The following is a 22858-nucleotide window of genomic DNA, read 5'->3' as shown; positions in this document are numbered from 1 at the left end:
GACGATGACCTGCAAGACCCTGGGCTGCGATCCCCCCCCATTGAAATGTTGCTCCAAAGCCTTCGGTATGGCGTGCAGGGTGCATCTCAAACATGTATTTGCAACTCACCGCGACAATCGTCATTTGTTTTTTCGAGATACTGAAAAATGAAGGGGGCACCCGGGATTGAACCGGGGACCTCTCGATCTGCAGTCGAATGCTCTACGACTGAGCTATACCCCCATCCACGATCTTTGCGTTCCCATAACTTAAGGAAAAATATTATACTCTGCCTGGCTAAAGACGTCTAATCGAGCAAAATATTGCGTAATCATTATCTCTCAGTTATATATTAGCGTTAAACGATATAAATATCAAAAATACTAGACACTTCGCGCCTGGAGAAAGTGCGAGTCGGCGCCTTCACCTTAATGTCAGAACGCGAAAATTGCACTAGTAGCTTTTTTTCAAGCAAGTTCTGTTCGTCCGTTCTCCGTAATCGTTTGGTATCTGATTAAACTGACATACTCGCCTATGGCTTTCGTAAACGAAAATTTCATTGTGACCCCGACGTGATTTGAACACGCAACCTTCTGATCTGGAGTCAGACGCGCTACCGTTGCGCCACGGAGTCGACGCTGCTTAGGTCTTGTCATAATAGGTTCCTCGAACACTTACTGTACCGTTCAAACCTAAGAAATAATGACAGTAGGATCCACGAGACACTCGTCCCGGATGTACTTGCTCTGGCGGGGGTGTAACTCAGTGGTAGAGTGTCTGCTTCGCATGCAGAAAGTCCTGGGTTCAAATCCCAGCTCCTCCAATTTTTGTTTCTCCGTGCAGCAGTACATGAAAACTTTTGCCTATCACCATATTCTACAAAATTCAGTGTATAAGATTCTTCCCCCAAGCAAGTGGATTTCGTACAGTTCGACCTCATGGCGGGAGGACGATGACCTGCAAGACCCTGGGCTGCGATCCCCCCCCATTGAAATGTTGCTCCAAAGCCTTCGGTATGGCGTGCAGGGTGCATCTCAAACATGTATTTGCAACTCACCGCGACAATCGTCATTTGTTTTTTCGAGATACTGAAAAATGAAGGGGGCACCCGGGATTGAACCGGGGACCTCTCGATCTGCAGTCGAATGCTCTACGACTGAGCTATACCCCCATTCACGATCTTTGCGTTCCCATAACTTAAGGAAAAATATTATACTCTGCCTGGCTAAAGACGTCTAATCGAGCAAAATATTGCGTAATCATTATCTCTCAGTTATATATTAGCGTTAAACGATATAAATATCAAAAATACTAGACACTTCGCGCCTGGAGAAAGTGCGAGTCGGCGCCTTCACCTTAATGTCAGAACGCGAAAATTGCACTAGTAGCTTTTTTTCAAGCAAGTTCTGTTCGTCCGTTCTCCGTAATCGTTTGGTATCTGATTAAACTGACATACTCGCCTATGGCTTTCGTAAACGAAAATTTCATTGTGACCCCGACGTGATTTGAACACGCAACCTTCTGATCTGGAGTCAGACGCGCTACCGTTGCGCCACGGAGTCGACGCTGCTTAGGTCTTGTCATAATAGGTTCCTCGAACACTTACTGTACCGTTCAAACCTAAGAAATAATGACAGTAGGATCCACGAGACACTCGTCCCGGATGTACTTGCTCTGGCGGGGGTGTAACTCAGTGGTAGAGTGTCTGCTTCGCATGCAGAAAGTCCTGGGTTCAAATCCCAGCTCCTCCAATTTTTGTTTCTCCGTGCAGCAGTACATGAAAACTTTTGCCTATCACCATATTCTACAAAATTCAGTGTACAAGATTCTTCCCCCAAGCAAGTGGATTTCGTACAGTTCGACCTCATGGCGGGAGGACGATGACCTGCAAGACCCTGGGCTGCGATCCCCCCCCATTGAAATGTTGCTCCAAAGCCTTCGGTATGGCGTGCAGGGTGCATCTCAAACATGTATTTGCAACTCACCGCGACAATCGTCATTTGTTTTTTCGAGATACTGAAAAATGAAGGGGGCACCCGGGATTGAACCGGGGACCTCTCGATCTGCAGTCGAATGCTCTACGACTTTTTTTTTTTTTTTTTTTTTTTGAAATGGCAGGGCTCGTCCGGGATTTGAACCCGGGACCTCCTGCACCCAAAGCAGGAATCATACCCCTTTTTTTTTTTTTTTTTTTTTTTTTTTGATTATGACCCAGTGCAGCTCGGTGGAGGCGCGTTGGGCAGGGGTCGAAACCCGAGGCCTGGCCATGACGTCTCCTCCTCCCTGCACTGAAGCACAGTGGCACCAATACGTAGTAATTGTCCTTGGTTCGGAGTCTCATGATACTGATATGTGGACACGGGGCTTATTTATGCGTTGTCTATCTAAACAGGTAAAAGCTTGGCAGGAAGGCAAAATAACTAAGAGCTAGCGTGAATGTCTCCCCTATCATGAAGTGAGATCAGTATCCCCCTATACCGGTGCCATTAATGCAACTGGCGCAGGAGCGAGCAATAGAAGTGGAAACTTAACCAATCCCCTGCTTTTCGAAAACAATACTGAGCATGTTCGCAAAGTCCCTCTTAAGATGTGGGAAAGATTGTTGCGTCCAGTACTCATGAAGCATGTAACCAGTAAACGAAATGAAATCGGAAATACCATCACCATCAACCACTGCAAAAATGTAACGGCCAAGAAGCCACATAATGGTGTTGTTCTTTGTCCGGGGATAAAAAACCGTGTCCGGCCAGCAGAGAATATCAGTTGTAAAAGCTGATTCCGAGCTTCTGGTGAGTAACGCCAATTGTCGGCGCAGCCAGTACCACATGCGAAGACGGTCAGCGCAGGTAAATCGATGTGGGAGTGTATCAATACAACCACACGTTTGACAAAGCGGAGTGACACTTAAACCTATACGATGAAGTCGTTCGTTCGTAGGAATCAGCTGATTAACTACCTTATACCATAGGGAGGCAACAGTTGCGGAATGAACGGGTAAGCTGATATTCGTCCATATGTTACGCCAATGAAAACGGGGATATTGTAAAACAATCGGGATGGAAGAAGAAGACCTGTGCCATTTGTCAAGCAGTGTTCGCGTAGTAAAAACAGGACTACGTTGTAAGTGGAGATCCAGATAACTAATCTCAATGTAGAAGTCCCGAACATGCCGTAGCTTCGCATTTAGAGGCCCTACGTTAATAGGCGGTGACAAGCTCGCAGGACGAACGACATGGAATAATCGCGAAGTAACAGTCGGGGACTCAGAAAATAAAAGATGGAGGGTGCGCTTAACATAAAGGGCAGCAGCCTTGACACGGACATCGGTGAACGACAAGCCGCCCTCAAGTCGCGGCTTCGTAAGAACATCACAACGTAATTTAAAAATGTGCCCCCGCCAAATATATCTGTTAATAAGCTGGACCATTTTTGCACCCTGCATTCTGGGAAGCGGAAACAACTGAGCAACATAATATACTTTACATAAAACATAAGTGTCTAATACATGCTTTTTTTGCAGTATCGGTATCGAACGCCATGAGTGTTCGAATAAAACACCTTGAAGCTTGGAAATGGCCACTTGCCAATTTTTCGCAGCCATACGAAGAGGACACCGTTCAAGATAGATACCTAAATGTGTATGATGTTCAACAGCCGTAACCCACGGAACAACCACGTGTTCAAAGCCCCGCAAATTCAGAAGTTTGCTTTTACGGGGGTTGATACGAGAACCTGAGGCCGCAGAAAATTTATCTAGTTCCATTTTCAACAGCGGCACTTCTGCGGTGGAACGAAGCAAAACAACCAAATCATCAGCATAAGCTGTTGCTGTCAGGGTAACCCCAGAAATCGTAAGACCACGAAGTGTCGAGTTGAGACGAGAGAGGAGTGGTTGAAGGGAGAGAGCATAAAGGGTCATGGATAAAGGGCTACCTTGCGGGACGCCACGTTTAATATCAATGACCTTCGTTAGCTGGCCATTAATGTCAATCTTAGCAGAAATACCAGTCGTCATATTCTTAAGAACCAGCAGTGCCTTTTCATTAAAACCGAGTCGGCGCAGCAGAAGCTCTAAAAACGAATGGGACACACGATCAAAAGCCTTACTAAAATCAACAAATAAAAGCGCACAGGAAATATTGGTGACAGCGACAATCGACACGACATCACGATACCCCGCGAGAGGAGTCAATATGGAGCGCCCTGGAAAGCAGCTTTGACAAGGAGTTATCACAGGTGTAAGCAAGAGGGATAGACGTGCATTAACAGCCCTAGCAGCCGTCTTATAATCAAAATTTAAAAGGGTTAAAGGACGAAAGTCACTAGCTGTCTTCAAACCAGCAGATTTCGGTATCAGGACAACCGTACCTCTCTTGAAATCGGCTGGAATTGTGCCACCATTCAAAATTTCATTTACTATATCCGTAAGAACAGGCCCTATAATAGTCCAAAAGCGAACAAAAAACTCCTTAGGAAGGCCATCCGGACCAGGAGATTTGTGAGATGGTGAACATGCAATGAAAGCTGAAATTTCGTCTGCAGTAAAAGGAGCTAAAAATTCCATATTATGGTCCTCTGTTAAAACTGATGGGATAGCAGTTAAAATCTCGTCAACATCAAGCGGATCAGAATCAGCCACAGCATATAAGGTCTCATAGTAGCAGGTAAGTTCATGGGTTATTTGATTCTGTAAGGTAAGCCGGCAACCATCAGCTGCCATAAGGCCGTCAATCAATACACGTCGACGGTTCTTGTGGTGACGAAACAGATGGTACATGGAAGTCATTTCATGTGCCAAGGTGGACGGCGGTTTAGATTTAATCTTCAATCCTTCCATCTGAAGCCGTTTAATACTAAGGAGCTTGGCTTTAATTTTCCGAATCTCAGAAAGGTGGGCACCTGTCATTCGAGAAGTATCATAAAGTTCGCGAAGCACCGAATAATAATACTCAAAAGTCAGTTTCAGATCTCGCGCTCTATTATAACTGTAGGACATTAAAGTGCGACGTAGTTTTGGCTTCGCACAGTGGATCCACCAGTGAAGCTTAGACGGATAGTATCGCAGAGAACGTAAACACATGTCCCACGCCGTCTGTATTAGAGGTTCGATGTCAGGGTCATCGAGCAAGGAGACATTTAATTTCCACAGCGGCCGATAAAGTTTAAGAGGCTGACGCTCCAAATTAATTATAACCGCAAGGGCACAATGATCCGTAAAACTGGCTGGAATAACATCTACATTTAAAACAGAAACACTAAGGGGATCAGAAATATACAATCGGTCCAGTCGACTACTTGACGTGGCAGTAAAAAATGTAAATTTAACTAAAGTGGGGTGTTTAACCTCCCACGCATCGCGTAGTCGTAGTTGACGTACAAGAGAATGTAGCTCGAAACAATAATTAAAATGAGGGGATTGGTCCTTAGCTTGTAATACACAATTAAAATCACCCCCCAATATCAAAGTCGCAGGATTTTTGCGTAAAAGATAAATCAGATCCTCTTTATAAAAACGAGACCTTTCCTGCCGTTTGCTGGAACCAGAGGGGGCGTAAATATTAACCAAGGTGGTGTCAAATAACCGACAACCAATACCCCTTCCCGAGTCTAAGAGCTCAATTTCGGTAACGGGGATACCGTCACGAATTAGTAAGGCAGTACCTGTGGAAAACTCAGGCGCAAAATTTATAATAGTGCGAAAGCCAGGAACAAACAGGTGTGCAACGGAGACTTCCTGCAGGAAAACAACATCAGCTGCAGAGTCATAAATGAACTGCTGCAGAGACGCTAACTTCAGAGCAGATTGAATGCTATTTATATTTAAGGTAATAAACGTGTACGCCTGCAACATCAACCAAAAAAGGGAAAATGAACCCTAATTACACCACATTAGAAGCAACTACATCCAGATCATCAACATCAGACATGGCAGAGGGTGATTGCCCGGAATCAACGGAATCTGAGTCATCCTTTGCATGCTTGTGTTTTTTTCGCACCGCGTGAAGATTGGGGGGCACTTTCACCCGACGGCGTATCTGATGCACACCAGATTCAAGAGCAGGTGGAGTGGGGGGTTCGAGATCAGGCACGTCAACCAAGGCATCCGAAGGATTATCAGGGCGAGAGGAATCAGAAGAAGGAGCAAGCAAGGGGAAAACTGTATCAGGAACATCGGCACCGGCAGCAGAAGGTGTAGGTATTGGAAGTGTAGGAGGTGGAGAGATCGGTTTGGAATCCGCCGAAGCGGAGCGCGCAGATCTAGAAGCGATTTTCCGACAAACAGCTGTCTGCACCGAAGTGTCGTCAACATGTTGTGATGCCTGTGTCGGGAGGGATGTCAACACCACCTCGACCGAACGTTGGGGCTCTTGCGCCGACAGCGTGGCAGCAGGTTTGACGTCATCAGGCAAAGCAGGAGACACAGTGGGAACAGAATCCAAAACAATCATGGGAGCTTCCGGAATTCTCTCGTCAGATTCGCAAACCGGCTGCGAAACAGCAGCTTCGTCATCAGTGCTACCGGTATCACTAGCACGACGGCGTTTGTTATTGGAAACAGACGGGATCGGTGTAGAAGCAGCCGATACATCTGGGCGAGTGGGTAACGGGGGAAAACCTGCATCAGAGGAAGGTGTCAGTTGTTGTGAAGAATCTACTGCAGGAGGCTGACACGAGACAGTGGAGGAAGCTGCTGGCACAAGATCGGCAACCGTTAATTTGCGGCGTTGTGCTAGCCCATTTTTAAGCACAAACACCCGCTTAGGGCAATTAGCACGAACATGACCATTTTCATTACATAGAAAACACGTACCAACTTGCCCCTCATAAGTAAGATGAACACGATAACCACATACAACCAGATGGGACGGTATATTCGATTTAATATGCATTTCAACCGATCTGATACCATTATAACATTGCAGCTTATGTTGTGCAGACCAACGTTCATTTCGAATTGACCGAACGGTACCATAACCAAGCAAAGCTTCCTTGAGATAACTGTTTTCAACTTCAGGGGGTAAATTATAAACCCGAACTGTGGTATACGTAATTTCCGCATTTGAAACAGTAACACTGCTAACAGAACCATCTCTATGACGGAACGACACTTGCTCACCATGTTTAAGTAAAATCTTATCTAGCAAAACCGGGTTCAACAATTTCACAAAAAAGCAGTAAAGTTCTGTGTCAAAATACGCCGTATGTACCTGGTCCGATGTAATGCCAATCGTATCCACAATCCATTCGTGAATTTCCAACGAAGTTGGTTGAACATTCCTGGTGGCCTTGTTAAACTGAAAACTGAGAGTACACTTCCGCGGAAACAACCGGGAAGCCATAACACTTAATTAATGCGGCAAAAGCCGCTATACAACACAAGACACAACACAAACACTAAGGCGACGAAACAACGAAGAAAAGAAGACAAAGAAACGTCACACACAGAAAGTAAATAGTCACAACCCGAGGGAAACGGCGGATCGAATACACAGCACGTGCGATCGCTGTCGCGTCTCAAGCGGAACTGTCAAAATTTCATTGTGACCCCGACGTGATTTGAACACGCAACCTTCTGATCTGGAGTCAGACGCGCTACCGTTGCGCCACGGAGTCGACGCTGCTTAGGTCTTGTCATAATAGGTTCCTCGAACACTTACTGTACCGTTCAAACCTAAGAAATAATGACAGTAGGATCCACGAGACACTCGTCCCGGATGTACTTGCTCTGGCGGGGGTGTAACTCAGTGGTAGAGTGTCTGCTTCGCATGCAGAAAGTCCTGGGTTCAAATCCCAGCTCCTCCAATTTTTGTTTCTCCGTGCAGCAGTACATGAAAACTTTTGCCTATCACCATATTCTACAAAATTCAGTGTACAAGATTCTTCCCCCAAGCAAGTGGATTTCGTACAGTTCGACCTCATGGCGGGAGGACGATGACCTGCAAGACCCTGGGCTGCGATCCCCCCCCATTGAAATGTTGCTCCAAAGCCTTCGGTATGGCGTGCAGGGTGCATCTCAAACATGTATTTGCAACTCACCGCGACAATCGTCATTTGTTTTTTCGAGATACTGAAAAATGAAGGGGGCACCCGGGATTGAACCGGGGACCTCTCGATCTGCAGTCGAATGCTCTACGACTGAGCTATACCCCCATTCACGATCTTTGCGTTCCCATAACTTAAGGAAAAATATTATACTCTGCCTGGCTAAAGACGTCTAATCGAGCAAAATATTGCGTAATCATTATCTCTCAGTTATATATTAGCGTTAAACGATATAAATATCAAAAATACTAGACACTTCGCGCCTGGAGAAAGTGCGAGTCGGCGCCTTCACCTTAATGTCAGAACGCGAAAATTGCACTAGTAGCTTTTTTTCAAGCAAGTTCTGTTCGTCCGTTCTCCGTAATCGTTTGGTATCTGATTAAACTGACATACTCGCCTATGGCTTTCGTAAACGAAAATTTCATTGTGACCCCGACGTGATTTGAACACGCAACCTTCTGATCTGGAGTCAGACGCGCTACCGTTGCGCCACGGAGTCGACGCTGCTTAGGTCTTGTCATGAATAGGTTCCTCGAACACTTACTGTACCGTTCAAACCTAAGAAATAATGACAGTAGGATCCACGAGACACTCGTCCCGGATGTACTTGCTCTGGCGGGGGTGTAACTCAGTGGTAGAGTGTCTGCTTCGCATGCAGAAAGTCCTGGGTTCAAATCCCAGCTCCTCCAATTTTTGTTTCTCCGTGCAGCAGTACATGAAAACTTTTGCCTATCACCATATTCTACAAAATTCAGTGTACAAGATTCTTCCCCCAAGCAAGTGGATTTCGTACAGTTCGACCTCATGGCGGGAGGACGATGACCTGCAAGACCCTGGGCTGCGATCCCCCCCCATTGAAATGTTGCTCCAAAGCCTTCGGTATGGCGTGCAGGGTGCATCTCAAACATGTATTTGCAACTCACCGCGACAATCGTCATTTGTTTTTTCGAGATACTGAAAAATGAAGGGGGCACCCGGGATTGAACCGGGGACCTCTCGATCTGCAGTCGAATGCTCTACGACTGAGCTATACCCCCATTCACGATCTTTGCGTTCCCATAACTTAAGGAAAAATATTATACTCTGCCTGGCTAAAGACGTCTAATCGAGCAAAATATTGCGTAATCATTATCTCTCAGTTATATATTAGCGTTAAACGATATAAATATCAAAAATACTAGACACTTCGCGCCTGGAGAAAGTGCGAGTCGGCGCCTTCACCTTAATGTCAGAACGCGAAAATTGCACTAGTAGCTTTTTTTCAAGCAAGTTCTGTTCGTCCGTTCTCCGTAATCGTTTGGTATCTGATTAAACTGACATACTCGCCTATGGCTTTCGTAAACGAAAATTTCATTGTGACCCCGACGTGATTTGAACACGCAACCTTCTGATCTGGAGTCAGACGCGCTACCGTTGCGCCACGGAGTCGACGCTGCTTAGGTCTTGTCATAATAGGTTCCTCGAACACTTACTGTACCGTTCAAACCTAAGAAATAATGACAGTAGGATCCACGAGACACTCGTCCCGGATGTACTTGCTCTGGCGGGGGTGTAACTCAGTGGTAGAGTGTCTGCTTCGCATGCAGAAAGTCCTGGGTTCAAATCCCAGCTCCTCCAATTTTTGTTTCTCCGTGCAGCAGTACATGAAAACTTTTGCCTATCACCATATTCTACAAAATTCAGTGTACAAGATTCTTCCCCCAAGCAAGTGGATTTCGTACAGTTCGACCTCATGGCGGGAGGACGATGACCTGCAAGACCCTGGGCTGCGATCCCCCCCCATTGAAATGTTGCTCCAAAGCCTTCGGTATGGCGTGCAGGGTGCATCTCAAACATGTATTTGCAACTCACCGCGACAATCGTCATTTGTTTTTTCGAGATACTGAAAAATGAAGGGGGCACCCGGGATTGAACCGGGGACCTCTCGATCTGCAGTCGAATGCTCTACGACTGAGCTATACCCCCATTCACGATCTTTGCGTTCCCATAACTTAAGGAAAAATATTATACTCTGCCTGGCTAAAGACGTCTAATCGAGCAAAATATTGCGTAATCATTATCTCTCAGTTATATATTAGCGTTAAACGATATAAATATCAAAAATACTAGACACTTCGCGCCTGGAGAAAGTGCGAGTCGGCGCCTTCACCTTAATGTCAGAACGCGAAAATTGCACTAGTAGCTTTTTTTCAAGCAAGTTCTGTTCGTCCGTTCTCCGTAATCGTTTGGTATCTGATTAAACTGACATACTCGCCTATGGCTTTCGTAAACGAAAATTTCATTGTGACCCCGACGTGATTTGAACACGCAACCTTCTGATCTGGAGTCAGACGCGCTACCGTTGCGCCACGGAGTCGACGCTGCTTAGGTCTTGTCATAATAGGTTCCTCGAACACTTACTGTACCGTTCAAACCTAAGAAATAATGACAGTAGGATCCACGAGACACTCGTCCCGGATGTACTTGCTCTGGCGGGGGTGTAACTCAGTGGTAGAGTGTCTGCTTCGCATGCAGAAAGTCCTGGGTTCAAATCCCAGCTCCTCCAATTTTTGTTTCTCCGTGCAGCAGTACATGAAAACTTTTGCCTATCACCATATTCTACAAAATTCAGTGTACAAGATTCTTCCCCCAAGCAAGTGGATTTCGTACAGTTCGACCTCATGGCGGGAGGACGATGACCTGCAAGACCCTGGGCTGCGATCCCCCCCCATTGAAATGTTGCTCCAAAGCCTTCGGTATGGCGTGCAGGGTGCATCTCAAACATGTATTTGCAACTCACCGCGACAATCGTCATTTGTTTTTTCGAGATACTGAAAAACGAAGGGGGCACCCGGGATTGAACCGGGGACCTCTCGATCTGCAGTCGAATGCTCTACGACTGAGCTATACCCCCATTCACGATCTTTGCGTTCCCATAACTTAAGGAAAAATATTATACTCTGCCTGGCTAAAGACGTCTAATCGAGCAAAATATTGCGTAATCATTATCTCTCAGTTATATATTAGCGTTAAACGATATAAATATCAAAAATACTAGACACTTCGCGCCTGGAGAAAGTGCGAGTCGGCGCCTTCACCTTAATGTCAGAACGCGAAAATTGCACTAGTAGCTTTTTTTCAAGCAAGTTCTGTTCGTCCGTTCTCCGTAATCGTTTGGTATCTGATTAAACTGACATACTCGCCTATGGCTTTCGTAAACGAAAATTTCATTGTGACCCCGACGTGATTTGAACACGCAACCTTCTGATCTGGAGTCAGACGCGCTACCGTTGCGCCACGGAGTCGACGCTGCTTAGGTCTTGTCATGAATAGGTTCCTCGAACACTTACTGTACCGTTCAAACCTAAGAAATAATGACAGTAGGATCCACGAGACACTCGTCCCGGATGTACTTGCTCTGGCGGGGGTGTAACTCAGTGGTAGAGTGTCTGCTTCGCATGCAGAAAGTCCTGGGTTCAAATCCCAGCTCCTCCAATTTTTGTTTCTCCGTGCAGCAGTACATGAAAACTTTTGCCTATCACCATATTCTACAAAATTCAGTGTACAAGATTCTTCCCCCAAGCAAGTGGATTTCGTACAGTTCGACCTCATGGCGGGAGGACGATGACCTGCAAGACCCTGGGCTGCGATCCCCCCCCATTGAAATGTTGCTCCAAAGCCTTCGGTATGGCGTGCAGGGTGCATCTCAAACATGTATTTGCAACTCACCGCGACAATCGTCATTTGTTTTTTCGAGATACTGAAAAATGAAGGGGGCACCCGGGATTGAACCGGGGACCTCTCGATCTGCAGTCGAATGCTCTACGACTGAGCTATACCCCCATTCACGATCTTTGCGTTCCCATAACTTAAGGAAAAATATTATACTCTGCCTGGCTAAAGACGTCTAATCGAGCAAAATATTGCGTAATCATTATCTCTCAGTTATATATTAGCGTTAAACGATATAAATATCAAAAATACTAGACACTTCGCGCCTGGAGAAAGTGCGAGTCGGCGCCTTCACCTTAATGTCAGAACGCGAAAATTGCACTAGTAGCTTTTTTTCAAGCAAGTTCTGTTCGTCCGTTCTCCGTAATCGTTTGGTATCTGATTAAACTGACATACTCGCCTATGGCTTTCGTAAACGAAAATTTCATTGTGACCCCGACGTGATTTGAACACGCAACCTTCTGATCTGGAGTCAGACGCGCTACCGTTGCGCCACGGAGTCGACGCTGCTTAGGTCTTGTCATGAATAGGTTCCTCGAACACTTACTGTACCGTTCAAACCTAAGAAATAATGACAGTAGGATCCACGAGACACTCGTCCCGGATGTACTTGCTCTGGCGGGGGTGTAACTCAGTGGTAGAGTGTCTGCTTCGCATGCAGAAAGTCCTGGGTTCAAATCCCAGCTCCTCCAATTTTTGTTTCTCCGTGCAGCAGTACATGAAAACTTTTGCCTATCACCATATTCTACAAAATTCAGTGTACAAGATTCTTCCCCCAAGCAAGTGGATTTCGTACAGTTCGACCTCATGGCGGGAGGACGATGACCTGCAAGACCCTGGGCTGCGATCCCCCCCCATTGAAATGTTGCTCCAAAGCCTTCGGTATGGCGTGCAGGGTGCATCTCAAACATGTATTTGCAACTCACCGCGACAATCGTCATTTGTTTTTTCGAGATACTGAAAAATGAAGGGGGCACCCGGGATTGAACCGGGGACCTCTCGATCTGCAGTCGAATGCTCTACGACTGAGCTATACCCCCATTCACGATCTTTGCGTTCCCATAACTTAAGGAAAAATATTATACTCTGCCTGGCTAAAGACGTCTAATCGAGCAAAATATTGCGTAATCATTATCTCTCAGTTATATATTAGCGTTAAACGATATAAATATCAAAAATACTAGACACTTCGCGCCTGGAGAAAGTGCGAGTCGGCGCCTTCACCTTAATGTCAGAACGCGAAAATTGCACTAGTAGCTTTTTTTCAAGCAAGTTCTGTTCGTCCGTTCTCCGTAATCGTTTGGTATCTGATTAAACTGACATACTCGCCTATGGCTTTCGTAAACGAAAATTTCATTGTGACCCCGACGTGATTTGAACACGCAACCTTCTGATCTGGAGTCAGACGCGCTACCGTTGCGCCACGGAGTCGACGCTGCTTAGGTCTTGTCATGAATAGGTTCCTCGAACACTTACTGTACCGTTCAAACCTAAGAAATAATGACAGTAGGATCCACGAGACACTCGTCCCGGATGTACTTGCTCTGGCGGGGGTGTAACTCAGTGGTAGAGTGTCTGCTTCGCATGCAGAAAGTCCTGGGTTCAAATCCCAGCTCCTCCAATTTTTGTTTCTCCGTGCAGCAGTACATGAAAACTTTTGCCTATCACCATATTCTACAAAATTCAGTGTACAAGATTCTTCCCCCAAGCAAGTGGATTTCGTACAGTTCGACCTCATGGCGGGAGGACGATGACCTGCAAGACCCTGGGCTGCGATCCCCCCCCATTGAAATGTTGCTCCAAAGCCTTCGGTATGGCGTGCAGGGTGCATCTCAAACATGTATTTGCAACTCACCGCGACAATCGTCATTTGTTTTTTCGAGATACTGAAAAATGAAGGGGGCACCCGGGATTGAACCGGGGACCTCTCGATCTGCAGTCGAATGCTCTACGACTGAGCTATACCCCCATTCACGATCTTTGCGTTCCCATAACTTAAGGAAAAATATTATACTCTGCCTGGCTAAAGACGTCTAATCGAGCAAAATATTGCGTAATCATTATCTCTCAGTTATATATTAGCGTTAAACGATATAAATATCAAAAATACTAGACACTTCGCGCCTGGAGAAAGTGCGAGTCGGCGCCTTCACCTTAATGTCAGAACGCGAAAATTGCACTAGTAGCTTTTTTTCAAGCAAGTTCTGTTCGTCCGTTCTCCGTAATCGTTTGGTATCTGATTAAACTGACATACTCGCCTATGGCTTTCGTAAACGAAAATTTCATTGTGACCCCGACGTGATTTGAACACGCAACCTTCTGATCTGGAGTCAGACGCGCTACCGTTGCGCCACGGAGTCGACGCTGCTTAGGTCTTGTCATAATAGGTTCCTCGAACACTTACTGTACCGTTCAAACCTAAGAAATAATGACAGTAGGATCCACGAGACACTCGTCCCGGATGTACTTGCTCTGGCGGGGGTGTAACTCAGTGGTAGAGTGTCTGCTTCGCATGCAGAAAGTCCTGGGTTCAAATCCCAGCTCCTCCAATTTTTGTTTCTCCGTGCAGCAGTACATGAAAACTTTTGCCTATCACCATATTCTACAAAATTCAGTGTACAAGATTCTTCCCCCAAGCAAGTGGATTTCGTACAGTTCGACCTCATGGCGGGAGGACGATGACCTGCAAGACCCTGGGCTGCGATCCCCCCCCATTGAAATGTTGCTCCAAAGCCTTCGGTATGGCGTGCAGGGTGCATCTCAAACATGTATTTGCAACTCACCGCGACAATCGTCATTTGTTTTTTCGAGATACTGAAAAATGAAGGGGGCACCCGGGATTGAACCGGGGACCTCTCGATCTGCAGTCGAATGCTCTACGACTGAGCTATACCCCCATTCACGATCTTTGCGTTCCCATAACTTAAGGAAAAATATTATACTCTGCCTGGCTAAAGACGTCTAATCGAGCAAAATATTGCGTAATCATTATCTCTCAGTTATATATTAGCGTTAAACGATATAAATATCAAAAATACTAGACACTTCGCGCCTGGAGAAAGTGCGAGTCGGCGCCTTCACCTTAATGTCAGAACGCGAAAATTGCACTAGTAGCTTTTTTTCAAGCAAGTTCTGTTCGTCCGTTCTCCGTAATCGTTTGGTATCTGATTAAACTGACATACTCGCCTATGGCTTTCGTAAACGAAAATTTCATTGTGACCCCGACGTGATTTGAACACGCAACCTTCTGATCTGGAGTCAGACGCGCTACCGTTGCGCCACGGAGTCGACGCTGCTTAGGTCTTGTCATAATAGGTTCCTCGAACACTTACTGTACCGTTCAAACCTAAGAAATAATGACAGTAGGATCCACGAGACACTCGTCCCGGATGTACTTGCTCTGGCGGGGGTGTAACTCAGTGGTAGAGTGTCTGCTTCGCATGCAGAAAGTCCTGGGTTCAAATCCCAGCTCCTCCAATTTTTGTTTCTCCGTGCAGCAGTACATGAAAACTTTTGCCTATCACCATATTCTACAAAATTCAGTGTACAAGATTCTTCCCCCAAGCAAGTGGATTTCGTACAGTTCGACCTCATGGCGGGAGGACGATGACCTGCAAGACCCTGGGCTGCGATCCCCCCCCATTGAAATGTTGCTCCAAAGCCTTCGGTATGGCGTGCAGGGTGCATCTCAAACATGTATTTGCAACTCACCGCGACAATCGTCATTTGTTTTTTCGAGATACTGAAAAATGAAGGGGGCACCCGGGATTGAACCGGGGACCTCTCGATCTGCAGTCGAATGCTCTACGACTGAGCTATACCCCCATTCACGATCTTTGCGTTCCCATAACTTAAGGAAAAATATTATACTCTGCCTGGCTAAAGACGTCTAATCGAGCAAAATATTGCGTAATCATTATCTCTCAGTTATATATTAGCGTTAAACGATATAAATATCAAAAATACTAGACACTTCGCGCCTGGAGAAAGTGCGAGTCGGCGCCTTCACCTTAATGTCAGAACGCGAAAATTGCACTAGTAGCTTTTTTTCAAGCAAGTTCTGTTCGTCCGTTCTCCGTAATCGTTTGGTATCTGATTAAACTGACATACTCGCCTATGGCTTTCGTAAACGAAAATTTCATTGTGACCCCGACGTGATTTGAACACGCAACCTTCTGATCTGGAGTCAGACGCGCTACCGTTGCGCCACGGAGTCGACGCTGCTTAGGTCTTGTCATAATAGGTTCCTCGAACACTTACTGTACCGTTCAAACCTAAGAAATAATGACAGTAGGATCCACGAGACACTCGTCCCGGATGTACTTGCTCTGGCGGGGGTGTAACTCAGTGGTAGAGTGTCTGCTTCGCATGCAGAAAGTCCTGGGTTCAAATCCCAGCTCCTCCAATTTTTGTTTCTCCGTGCAGCAGTACATGAAAACTTTTGCCTATCACCATATTCTACAAAATTCAGTGTACAAGATTCTTCCCCCAAGCAAGTGGATTTCGTACAGTTCGACCTCATGGCGGGAGGACGATGACCTGCAAGACCCTGGGCTGCGATCCCCCCCCATTGAAATGTTGCTCCAAAGCCTTCGGTATGGCGTGCAGGGTGCATCTCAAACATGTATTTGCAACTCACCGCGACAATCGTCATTTGTTTTTTCGAGATACTGAAAAATGAAGGGGGCACCCGGGATTGAACCGGGGACCTCTCGATCTGCAGTCGAATGCTCTACGACTGAGCTATACCCCCATTCACGATCTTTGCGTTCCCATAACTTAAGGAAAAATATTATACTCTGCCTGGCTAAAGACGTCTAATCGAGCAAAATATTGCGTAATCATTATCTCTCAGTTATATATTAGCGTTAAACGATATAAATATCAAAAATACTAGACACTTCGCGCCTGGAGAAAGTGCGAGTCGGCGCCTTCACCTTAATGTCAGAACGCGAAAATTGCACTAGTAGCTTTTTTTCAAGCAAGTTCTGTTCGTCCGTTCTCCGTAATCGTTTGGTATCTGATTAAACTGACATACTCGCCTATGGCTTTCGTAAACGAAAATTTCATTGTGACCCCGACGTGATTTGAACACGCAACCTTCTGATCTGGAGTCAGACGCGCTACCGTTGCGCCACGGAGTCGACGCTGCTTAGGTCTTGTCATGAATAGGTTCCTCGAACACTTACTGTACCGTTCAAACCTAAGAAATAATGACAGTAGGATCCACGAGACACTCGTCCCGGATGTACTTGCTCTGGCGGGGGTGTAACTCAGTGGTAGAGTGTCTGCTTCGCATGCAGAAAGTCCTGGGTTCAAATCCCAGCTCCTCCAATTTTTGTTTCTCCGTGCAGCAGTACATGAAAACTTTTGCCTATCACCATATTCTACAAAATTCAGTGTACAAGATTCTTCCCCCAAGCAAGTGGATTTCGTACAGTTCGACCTCATGGCGGGAGGACGATGACCTGCAAGACCCTGGGCTGCGATCCCCCCCCATTGAAATGTTGCTCCAAAGCCTTCGGTATGGCGTGCAGGGTGCATCTCAAACATGTATTTGCAACTCACCGCGACAATCGTCATTTGTTTTTTCGAGATACTGAAAAATGAAGGGGGCACCCGGGATTGAACCGGGGACCTCTCGATCTGCAGTCGAATGCTCTACGACTGAGCTATACCCCCATTCACGATCTTTGCGTTCCCATAACTTAAGGAAAAATATTATACTCTGCCTGGCTAAAGACGTCTAATCGAGCAAAATATTGCGTAATCATTATCTCTCAGTTATATATTAGCGTTAAACGATATAAATATCAAAAATACTAGACACTTCGCGCCTGGAGAAAGTGCGAGTCGGCGCCTTCACCTTAATGTCAGAACGCGAAAATTGCACTAGTAGCTTTTTTTCAAGCAAGTTCTGTTCGTCCGTTCTCCGTAATCGTTTGGTATCTGATTAAACTGACATACTCGCCTATGGCTTTCGTAAACGAAAATTTCATTGTGACCCCGACGTGATTTGAACACGCAACCTTCTGATCTGGAGTCAGACGCGCTACCGTTGCGCCACGGAGTCGACGCTGCTTAGGTCTTGTCATGAATAGGTTCCTCGAACACTTACTGTACCGTTCAAACCTAAGAAATAATGACAGTAGGATCCACGAGACACTCGTCCCGGATGTACTTGCTCTGGCGGGGGTGTAACTCAGTGGTAGAGTGTCTGCTTCGCATGCAGAAAGTCCTGGGTTCAAATCCCAGCTCCTCCAATTTTTGTTTCTCCGTGCAGCAGTACATGAAAACTTTTGCCTATCACCATATTCTACAAAATTCAGTGTACAAGATTCTTCCCCCAAGCAAGTGGATTTCGTACAGTTCGACCTCATGGCGGGAGGACGATGACCTGCAAGACCCTGGGCTGCGATCCCCCCCCATTGAAATGTTGCTCCAAAGCCTTCGGTATGGCGTGCAGGGTGCATCTCAAACATGTATTTGCAACTCACCGCGACAATCGTCATTTGTTTTTTCGAGATACTGAAAAATGAAGGGGGCACCCGGGATTGAACCGGGGACCTCTCGATCTGCAGTCGAATGCTCTACGACTGAGCTATACCCCCATTCACGATCTTTGCGTTCCCATAACTTAAGGAAAAATATTATACTCTGCCTGGCTAAAGACGTCTAATCGAGCAAAATATTGCGTAATCATTATCTCTCAGTTATATATTAGCGTTAAACGATATAAATATCAAAAATACTAGACACTTCGCGCCTGGAGAAAGTGCGAGTCGGCGCCTTCACCTTAATGTCAGAACGCGAAAATTGCACTAGTAGCTTTTTTTCAAGCAAGTTCTGTTCGTCCGTTCTCCGTAATCGTTTGGTATCTGATTAAACTGACATACTCGCCTATGGCTTTCGTAAACGAAAATTTCATTGTGACCCCGACGTGATTTGAACACGCAACCTTCTGATCTGGAGTCAGACGCGCTACCGTTGCGCCACGGAGTCGACGCTGCTTAGGTCTTGTCATGAATAGGTTCCTCGAACACTTACTGTACCGTTCAAACCTAAGAAATAATGACAGTAGGATCCACGAGACACTCGTCCCGGATGTACTTGCTCTGGCGGGGGTGTAACTCAGTGGTAGAGTGTCTGCTTCGCATGCAGAAAGTCCTGGGTTCAAATCCCAGCTCCTCCAATTTTTGTTTCTCCGTGCAGCAGTACATGAAAACTTTTGCCTATCACCATATTCTACAAAATTCAGTGTACAAGATTCTTCCCCCAAGCAAGTGGATTTCGTACAGTTCGACCTCATGGCGGGAGGACGATGACCTGCAAGACCCTGGGCTGCGATCCCCCCCCCATTGAAATGTTGCTCCAAAGCCTTCGGTATGGCGTGCAGGGTGCATCTCAAACATGTATTTGCAACTCACCGCGACAATCGTCATTTGTTTTTTCGAGATACTGAAAAATGAAGGGGGCACCCGGGATTGAACCGGGGACCTCTCGATCTGCAGTCGAATGCTCTACGACTGAGCTATACCCCCATTCACGATCTTTGCGTTCCCATAACTTAAGGAAAAATATTATACTCTGCCTGGCTAAAGACGTCTAATCGAGCAAAATATTGCGTAATCATTATCTCTCAGTTATATATTAGCGTTAAACGATATAAATATCAAAAATACTAGACACTTCGCGCCTGGAGAAAGTGCGAGTCGGCGCCTTCACCTTAATGTCAGAACGCGAAAATTGCACTAGTAGCTTTTTTTCAAGCAAGTTCTGTTCGTCCGTTCTCCGTAATCGTTTGGTATCTGATTAAACTGACATACTCGCCTATGGCTTTCGTAAACGAAAATTTCATTGTGACCCCGACGTGATTTGAACACGCAACCTTCTGATCTGGAGTCAGACGCGCTACCGTTGCGCCACGGAGTCGACGCTGCTTAGGTCTTGTCATGAATAGGTTCCTCGAACACTTACTGTACCGTTCAAACCTAAGAAATAATGACAGTAGGATCCACGAGACACTCGTCCCGGATGTACTTGCTCTGGCGGGGGTGTAACTCAGTGGTAGAGTGTCTGCTTCGCATGCAGAAAGTCCTGGGTTCAAATCCCAGCTCCTCCAATTTTTGTTTCTCCGTGCAGCAGTACATGAAAACTTTTGCCTATCACCATATTCTACAAAATTCAGTGTACAAGATTCTTCCCCCAAGCAAGTGGATTTCGTACAGTTCGACCTCATGGCGGGAGGACGATGACCTGCAAGACCCTGGGCTGCGATCCCCCCCCATTGAAATGTTGCTCCAAAGCCTTCGGTATGGCGTGCAGGGTGCATCTCAAACATGTATTTGCAACTCACCGCGACAATCGTCATTTGTTTTTTCGAGATACTGAAAAATGAAGGGGGCACCCGGGATTGAACCGGGGACCTCTCGATCTGCAGTTTTTTTTTTTTTTTTTTTTTTTTTTTTTTTTTTTTTTTTTTTTTTAGGGCCTCCCTTCTCCCCTTACAGCCCTCCTTGCGCTCACCATGAATGCCTTCCTTGGCGAGCTTCTTCAGCTATATTCAAATGAAATCAAAGTCTCCAGATTCACTGGCATCGTACAACAGTACACAAAAGGAATTCAATTTCTTCGGGATTACAAGGAGCTCATTGCTTCGTCTTCTTTGGAATATAAGTGCCAACGAAAATTAGAAATCTTTCTCAAAACCAAGAAGAGAGAAAAAAAAAAATAAATAACTAAATAAATAAATAAAATAAAGGGATGTCTCTTCCCTCAAAAAACAAATAATGAGGAATAAGAAAGAAAAGAAAACTTCAGGTTCTTCAAGCGCCATAGGCGAAATGATAACGAAAATAGTAGTCACTGTTGACTTGTACCTGGGAACTTCACCATGGAAATGGTGACAGGAATCGCGGATATACTTTAGAATCACCCAATTCCCTGTTTCTCAAACAGGATTGTTAACATATTGCCAAAATCCCTCTTAATGTGTGGGAACTGGTTTCTTCGCCAATATGCCGTTGCCATATAAGCAGTAAAGGCAGTAATATTGTCTTCTCCGTGTTGGGTCATGACGTAATTGACAAAATGTCCCAGCATCCACATAACAGTATTGTTTTTCGTTTTGGGGTAAAACCGTGTATCAGGCCACAGGAGGATATCAGTCGTATAAAGACTTTCAGTGCTACGTGTGAGCAGCGCCAATCGTTTCCGCACCCAATGCCAGTTGAACTGATGCCCGCAGCAAGTAAACCTGTGCCTCAGAGTGTCTACTAATCCACATTTGAGGCAGTTGTCAGTAGCACTTAAGCCAATGCGGTTGAGTTTTTCATTGGTTGGAATAAGATTGTGGACAACTTTATACCAGGCGGAAAGCACATCGGAAGAATGAATTTTGAGAGTAATATTGGTCCACACTGCCGTCCAGACGATTCTTGGGTAGTGCATTTCAATTGTATTTGGAGCTTCGTACTTCTGCCACTGAGCAATTAAGAACACTGTCGTGAGACAAGGACTTGTGGAAACACTGTCACCTAAGTAACTCATTTCGAGGTAATAAACACCGACATGTTGCAATTGAAAGTTTAGTTTCCCGATGTCAATTGGCGGTTTCATACATTTTGGGCGAACAATGCGAAACAGCTTCGATGTGATAGTATGGGGCATCGTGGTAATTATCTCAGTTGTTCGTTTTATATAGAGTGCCGTCGCCTTTCGACGGATATCATTGAGTTGCAGGCCCCCAGCTTGCACTGACTTAGACAGTGTGGTATAGGTTAACTTAAAAATATGACCGAGCCACACAAACCTGCTGGACAAACGCATGATCTTATGGGCTTGCATTTTGGGAAGAGGGAACACCTGAGCGACATAATAAGCTTTACAGAGTATGTATGTATTCAAAATCCTGATCTTCTGGAGGATATTTGTCGATCGCCAGGTGTTTTCCACTATAGCTCCCTGTATTCGATTTGCAGTAAGTTTCCAGTTTTTAGCTGCCATACGTAAAGGACACCTATCGATGATGATTCCCAGAGCAACATGTTGTTCGACGATCTGTGCCCACGGTATAGCAAGAGATTCGAAGCCCCGTAAGCTTAGAACCTTACATTTACCCTCACTGAGTTTCGCTCCAGACGCAGTGCTGTAATTATCAATCTCAGCCCGCAATTGGGCCACTTCAGACTCATGACGTAGGATAACAGCAACATCATCGGCGTAAGCCCTCACAGTAAGATTGCTCCCTAAGACAGAAAGGCCAGTTAATGTGATACACAATCTCTCCAGAAATGGCTCGAGCGACAAAACAAAGAGCGACATCGACAAAGGACTGCCTTGCGGTACACCTCGTCGTATACCAACAGCTTGTGTCAGCTGACCGTTAACGGTGATCCTAGCAGTAATGCCTGTAATCATATGCCGAATGACTGCCACAGCTCGTTCTTCGAGTCCAATTCGTTGCAGGATGCGTTCTAAATAGTGATGACTAACGCGGTCAAAAGCTTTGCAAAAGTCAAGAAAAAGGAAAGCACATTTGATGTTGGTTACGGCCGCTACTGAAATAACGTCTCTGTACTCCGCAACCGGAGTCATAATGGATCTCCCTGGAAGGCAAGACTGATGTGAATGAATAACTTTCCCAAGGATGGGGGTCATTCTGCTATTAATCGCTCGGGCAATCGTTTTATAATCAAAGTTCAATAATGTGATTGGACGGAGATTATCAACTCGCTTGTGACCAGTTCTCTTCGGGACTAAAACAATTCTACCCACCTTGAACTCGGCAGGAAGAGGACCACCACTCATGACTTCATTAACAATTTCAGTAAAAGTACCACCAAGGACATTCCAGAATTTGATATAAAATTCCTTGGGCAAACCATCAGGACCAGGCGATTTAAAGGAAGGCGACTTGGAGATCAAGGCTAAAACTTCCTCGGGAGTGAAGTCCGATAAAAAGTCGACATTGTCAGCAGGAGTAATCGCCCTATCAAAAACATTGACCACTGCACTGACAGCAGGTTCATTGACAATTTCACTGGAATACAGTCGTTGGAAATGTTGGTGAATTTCACTAATAATGGCCGCTTGAGTAGAGAGTAATTCCCCATTATCCCTTTC

At 45.7% G+C, this 22858-nt stretch overlaps 47 non-coding genes across 47 annotated transcripts; 16 read left to right on the top strand and 31 right to left on the bottom strand.

Moving 5' to 3' along the window:
• Positions 1 to 151: 151 nt before the first annotated feature.
• Trnac-gca lies at positions 152 to 223 on the bottom strand. Its single transcript has one exon. It is a non-coding gene; the product is annotated as a tRNA-Cys (tRNA).
• Positions 224 to 542: 319 nt separating this feature from the next.
• Positions 543 to 614, bottom strand: Trnaw-cca. The gene has a single exon. It is a non-coding gene; the product is annotated as a tRNA-Trp (tRNA).
• A 117-nt stretch (positions 615 to 731) lies between these two features.
• On the top strand, positions 732 to 803 carry Trnaa-cgc. The gene has a single exon. It is a non-coding gene; the product is annotated as a tRNA-Ala (tRNA).
• A 276-nt stretch (positions 804 to 1079) lies between these two features.
• Trnac-gca lies at positions 1080 to 1151 on the bottom strand. The gene has a single exon. It is a non-coding gene; the product is annotated as a tRNA-Cys (tRNA).
• Positions 1152 to 1470: 319 nt separating this feature from the next.
• Positions 1471 to 1542, bottom strand: Trnaw-cca. Its single transcript has one exon. It is a non-coding gene; the product is annotated as a tRNA-Trp (tRNA).
• A 117-nt stretch (positions 1543 to 1659) lies between these two features.
• Positions 1660 to 1731, top strand: Trnaa-cgc. Its single transcript has one exon. It is a non-coding gene; the product is annotated as a tRNA-Ala (tRNA).
• Positions 1732 to 7522: 5791 nt separating this feature from the next.
• On the bottom strand, positions 7523 to 7594 carry Trnaw-cca. Its single transcript has one exon. It is a non-coding gene; the product is annotated as a tRNA-Trp (tRNA).
• A 117-nt stretch (positions 7595 to 7711) lies between these two features.
• Trnaa-cgc lies at positions 7712 to 7783 on the top strand. Its single transcript has one exon. It is a non-coding gene; the product is annotated as a tRNA-Ala (tRNA).
• Positions 7784 to 8059: 276 nt separating this feature from the next.
• Trnac-gca lies at positions 8060 to 8131 on the bottom strand. Its single transcript has one exon. It is a non-coding gene; the product is annotated as a tRNA-Cys (tRNA).
• A 319-nt stretch (positions 8132 to 8450) lies between these two features.
• On the bottom strand, positions 8451 to 8522 carry Trnaw-cca. Its single transcript has one exon. It is a non-coding gene; the product is annotated as a tRNA-Trp (tRNA).
• Positions 8523 to 8640: 118 nt separating this feature from the next.
• Positions 8641 to 8712, top strand: Trnaa-cgc. The gene has a single exon. It is a non-coding gene; the product is annotated as a tRNA-Ala (tRNA).
• Positions 8713 to 8988: 276 nt separating this feature from the next.
• Positions 8989 to 9060, bottom strand: Trnac-gca. The gene has a single exon. It is a non-coding gene; the product is annotated as a tRNA-Cys (tRNA).
• Positions 9061 to 9379: 319 nt separating this feature from the next.
• Positions 9380 to 9451, bottom strand: Trnaw-cca. The gene has a single exon. It is a non-coding gene; the product is annotated as a tRNA-Trp (tRNA).
• Positions 9452 to 9568: 117 nt separating this feature from the next.
• Trnaa-cgc lies at positions 9569 to 9640 on the top strand. Its single transcript has one exon. It is a non-coding gene; the product is annotated as a tRNA-Ala (tRNA).
• A 276-nt stretch (positions 9641 to 9916) lies between these two features.
• Trnac-gca lies at positions 9917 to 9988 on the bottom strand. Its single transcript has one exon. It is a non-coding gene; the product is annotated as a tRNA-Cys (tRNA).
• A 319-nt stretch (positions 9989 to 10307) lies between these two features.
• On the bottom strand, positions 10308 to 10379 carry Trnaw-cca. The gene has a single exon. It is a non-coding gene; the product is annotated as a tRNA-Trp (tRNA).
• Positions 10380 to 10496: 117 nt separating this feature from the next.
• Positions 10497 to 10568, top strand: Trnaa-cgc. The gene has a single exon. It is a non-coding gene; the product is annotated as a tRNA-Ala (tRNA).
• Positions 10569 to 10844: 276 nt separating this feature from the next.
• Positions 10845 to 10916, bottom strand: Trnac-gca. The gene has a single exon. It is a non-coding gene; the product is annotated as a tRNA-Cys (tRNA).
• Positions 10917 to 11235: 319 nt separating this feature from the next.
• On the bottom strand, positions 11236 to 11307 carry Trnaw-cca. Its single transcript has one exon. It is a non-coding gene; the product is annotated as a tRNA-Trp (tRNA).
• Positions 11308 to 11425: 118 nt separating this feature from the next.
• Trnaa-cgc lies at positions 11426 to 11497 on the top strand. The gene has a single exon. It is a non-coding gene; the product is annotated as a tRNA-Ala (tRNA).
• A 276-nt stretch (positions 11498 to 11773) lies between these two features.
• Trnac-gca lies at positions 11774 to 11845 on the bottom strand. Its single transcript has one exon. It is a non-coding gene; the product is annotated as a tRNA-Cys (tRNA).
• A 319-nt stretch (positions 11846 to 12164) lies between these two features.
• Trnaw-cca lies at positions 12165 to 12236 on the bottom strand. The gene has a single exon. It is a non-coding gene; the product is annotated as a tRNA-Trp (tRNA).
• Positions 12237 to 12354: 118 nt separating this feature from the next.
• Positions 12355 to 12426, top strand: Trnaa-cgc. The gene has a single exon. It is a non-coding gene; the product is annotated as a tRNA-Ala (tRNA).
• Positions 12427 to 12702: 276 nt separating this feature from the next.
• On the bottom strand, positions 12703 to 12774 carry Trnac-gca. Its single transcript has one exon. It is a non-coding gene; the product is annotated as a tRNA-Cys (tRNA).
• A 319-nt stretch (positions 12775 to 13093) lies between these two features.
• Trnaw-cca lies at positions 13094 to 13165 on the bottom strand. The gene has a single exon. It is a non-coding gene; the product is annotated as a tRNA-Trp (tRNA).
• Positions 13166 to 13283: 118 nt separating this feature from the next.
• Positions 13284 to 13355, top strand: Trnaa-cgc. The gene has a single exon. It is a non-coding gene; the product is annotated as a tRNA-Ala (tRNA).
• A 276-nt stretch (positions 13356 to 13631) lies between these two features.
• Trnac-gca lies at positions 13632 to 13703 on the bottom strand. The gene has a single exon. It is a non-coding gene; the product is annotated as a tRNA-Cys (tRNA).
• A 319-nt stretch (positions 13704 to 14022) lies between these two features.
• Trnaw-cca lies at positions 14023 to 14094 on the bottom strand. The gene has a single exon. It is a non-coding gene; the product is annotated as a tRNA-Trp (tRNA).
• Positions 14095 to 14211: 117 nt separating this feature from the next.
• On the top strand, positions 14212 to 14283 carry Trnaa-cgc. Its single transcript has one exon. It is a non-coding gene; the product is annotated as a tRNA-Ala (tRNA).
• A 276-nt stretch (positions 14284 to 14559) lies between these two features.
• On the bottom strand, positions 14560 to 14631 carry Trnac-gca. Its single transcript has one exon. It is a non-coding gene; the product is annotated as a tRNA-Cys (tRNA).
• Positions 14632 to 14950: 319 nt separating this feature from the next.
• On the bottom strand, positions 14951 to 15022 carry Trnaw-cca. Its single transcript has one exon. It is a non-coding gene; the product is annotated as a tRNA-Trp (tRNA).
• Positions 15023 to 15139: 117 nt separating this feature from the next.
• On the top strand, positions 15140 to 15211 carry Trnaa-cgc. The gene has a single exon. It is a non-coding gene; the product is annotated as a tRNA-Ala (tRNA).
• A 276-nt stretch (positions 15212 to 15487) lies between these two features.
• On the bottom strand, positions 15488 to 15559 carry Trnac-gca. The gene has a single exon. It is a non-coding gene; the product is annotated as a tRNA-Cys (tRNA).
• A 319-nt stretch (positions 15560 to 15878) lies between these two features.
• On the bottom strand, positions 15879 to 15950 carry Trnaw-cca. Its single transcript has one exon. It is a non-coding gene; the product is annotated as a tRNA-Trp (tRNA).
• Positions 15951 to 16067: 117 nt separating this feature from the next.
• On the top strand, positions 16068 to 16139 carry Trnaa-cgc. Its single transcript has one exon. It is a non-coding gene; the product is annotated as a tRNA-Ala (tRNA).
• Positions 16140 to 16415: 276 nt separating this feature from the next.
• On the bottom strand, positions 16416 to 16487 carry Trnac-gca. The gene has a single exon. It is a non-coding gene; the product is annotated as a tRNA-Cys (tRNA).
• Positions 16488 to 16806: 319 nt separating this feature from the next.
• On the bottom strand, positions 16807 to 16878 carry Trnaw-cca. Its single transcript has one exon. It is a non-coding gene; the product is annotated as a tRNA-Trp (tRNA).
• Positions 16879 to 16996: 118 nt separating this feature from the next.
• Positions 16997 to 17068, top strand: Trnaa-cgc. The gene has a single exon. It is a non-coding gene; the product is annotated as a tRNA-Ala (tRNA).
• A 276-nt stretch (positions 17069 to 17344) lies between these two features.
• On the bottom strand, positions 17345 to 17416 carry Trnac-gca. The gene has a single exon. It is a non-coding gene; the product is annotated as a tRNA-Cys (tRNA).
• A 319-nt stretch (positions 17417 to 17735) lies between these two features.
• Positions 17736 to 17807, bottom strand: Trnaw-cca. The gene has a single exon. It is a non-coding gene; the product is annotated as a tRNA-Trp (tRNA).
• Positions 17808 to 17925: 118 nt separating this feature from the next.
• Trnaa-cgc lies at positions 17926 to 17997 on the top strand. The gene has a single exon. It is a non-coding gene; the product is annotated as a tRNA-Ala (tRNA).
• A 276-nt stretch (positions 17998 to 18273) lies between these two features.
• On the bottom strand, positions 18274 to 18345 carry Trnac-gca. The gene has a single exon. It is a non-coding gene; the product is annotated as a tRNA-Cys (tRNA).
• Positions 18346 to 18664: 319 nt separating this feature from the next.
• Trnaw-cca lies at positions 18665 to 18736 on the bottom strand. Its single transcript has one exon. It is a non-coding gene; the product is annotated as a tRNA-Trp (tRNA).
• A 118-nt stretch (positions 18737 to 18854) lies between these two features.
• Trnaa-cgc lies at positions 18855 to 18926 on the top strand. Its single transcript has one exon. It is a non-coding gene; the product is annotated as a tRNA-Ala (tRNA).
• Positions 18927 to 19203: 277 nt separating this feature from the next.
• Positions 19204 to 19275, bottom strand: Trnac-gca. The gene has a single exon. It is a non-coding gene; the product is annotated as a tRNA-Cys (tRNA).
• Positions 19276 to 19594: 319 nt separating this feature from the next.
• Positions 19595 to 19666, bottom strand: Trnaw-cca. Its single transcript has one exon. It is a non-coding gene; the product is annotated as a tRNA-Trp (tRNA).
• Positions 19667 to 19784: 118 nt separating this feature from the next.
• On the top strand, positions 19785 to 19856 carry Trnaa-cgc. Its single transcript has one exon. It is a non-coding gene; the product is annotated as a tRNA-Ala (tRNA).
• Positions 19857 to 22858: the final 3002 nt, after the last annotated feature.

The sequence above is a fragment of the Schistocerca piceifrons genome, chromosome 3, assembly GCF_021461385.2.
Source record: "Schistocerca piceifrons isolate TAMUIC-IGC-003096 chromosome 3, iqSchPice1.1, whole genome shotgun sequence".
Taxonomy (NCBI): Eukaryota; Metazoa; Arthropoda; class Insecta; order Orthoptera; family Acrididae; genus Schistocerca; species Schistocerca piceifrons.
Note: the sequence above shows the minus strand (reverse complement) of the source record. Positions and strands in the feature narration are given on the sequence as shown.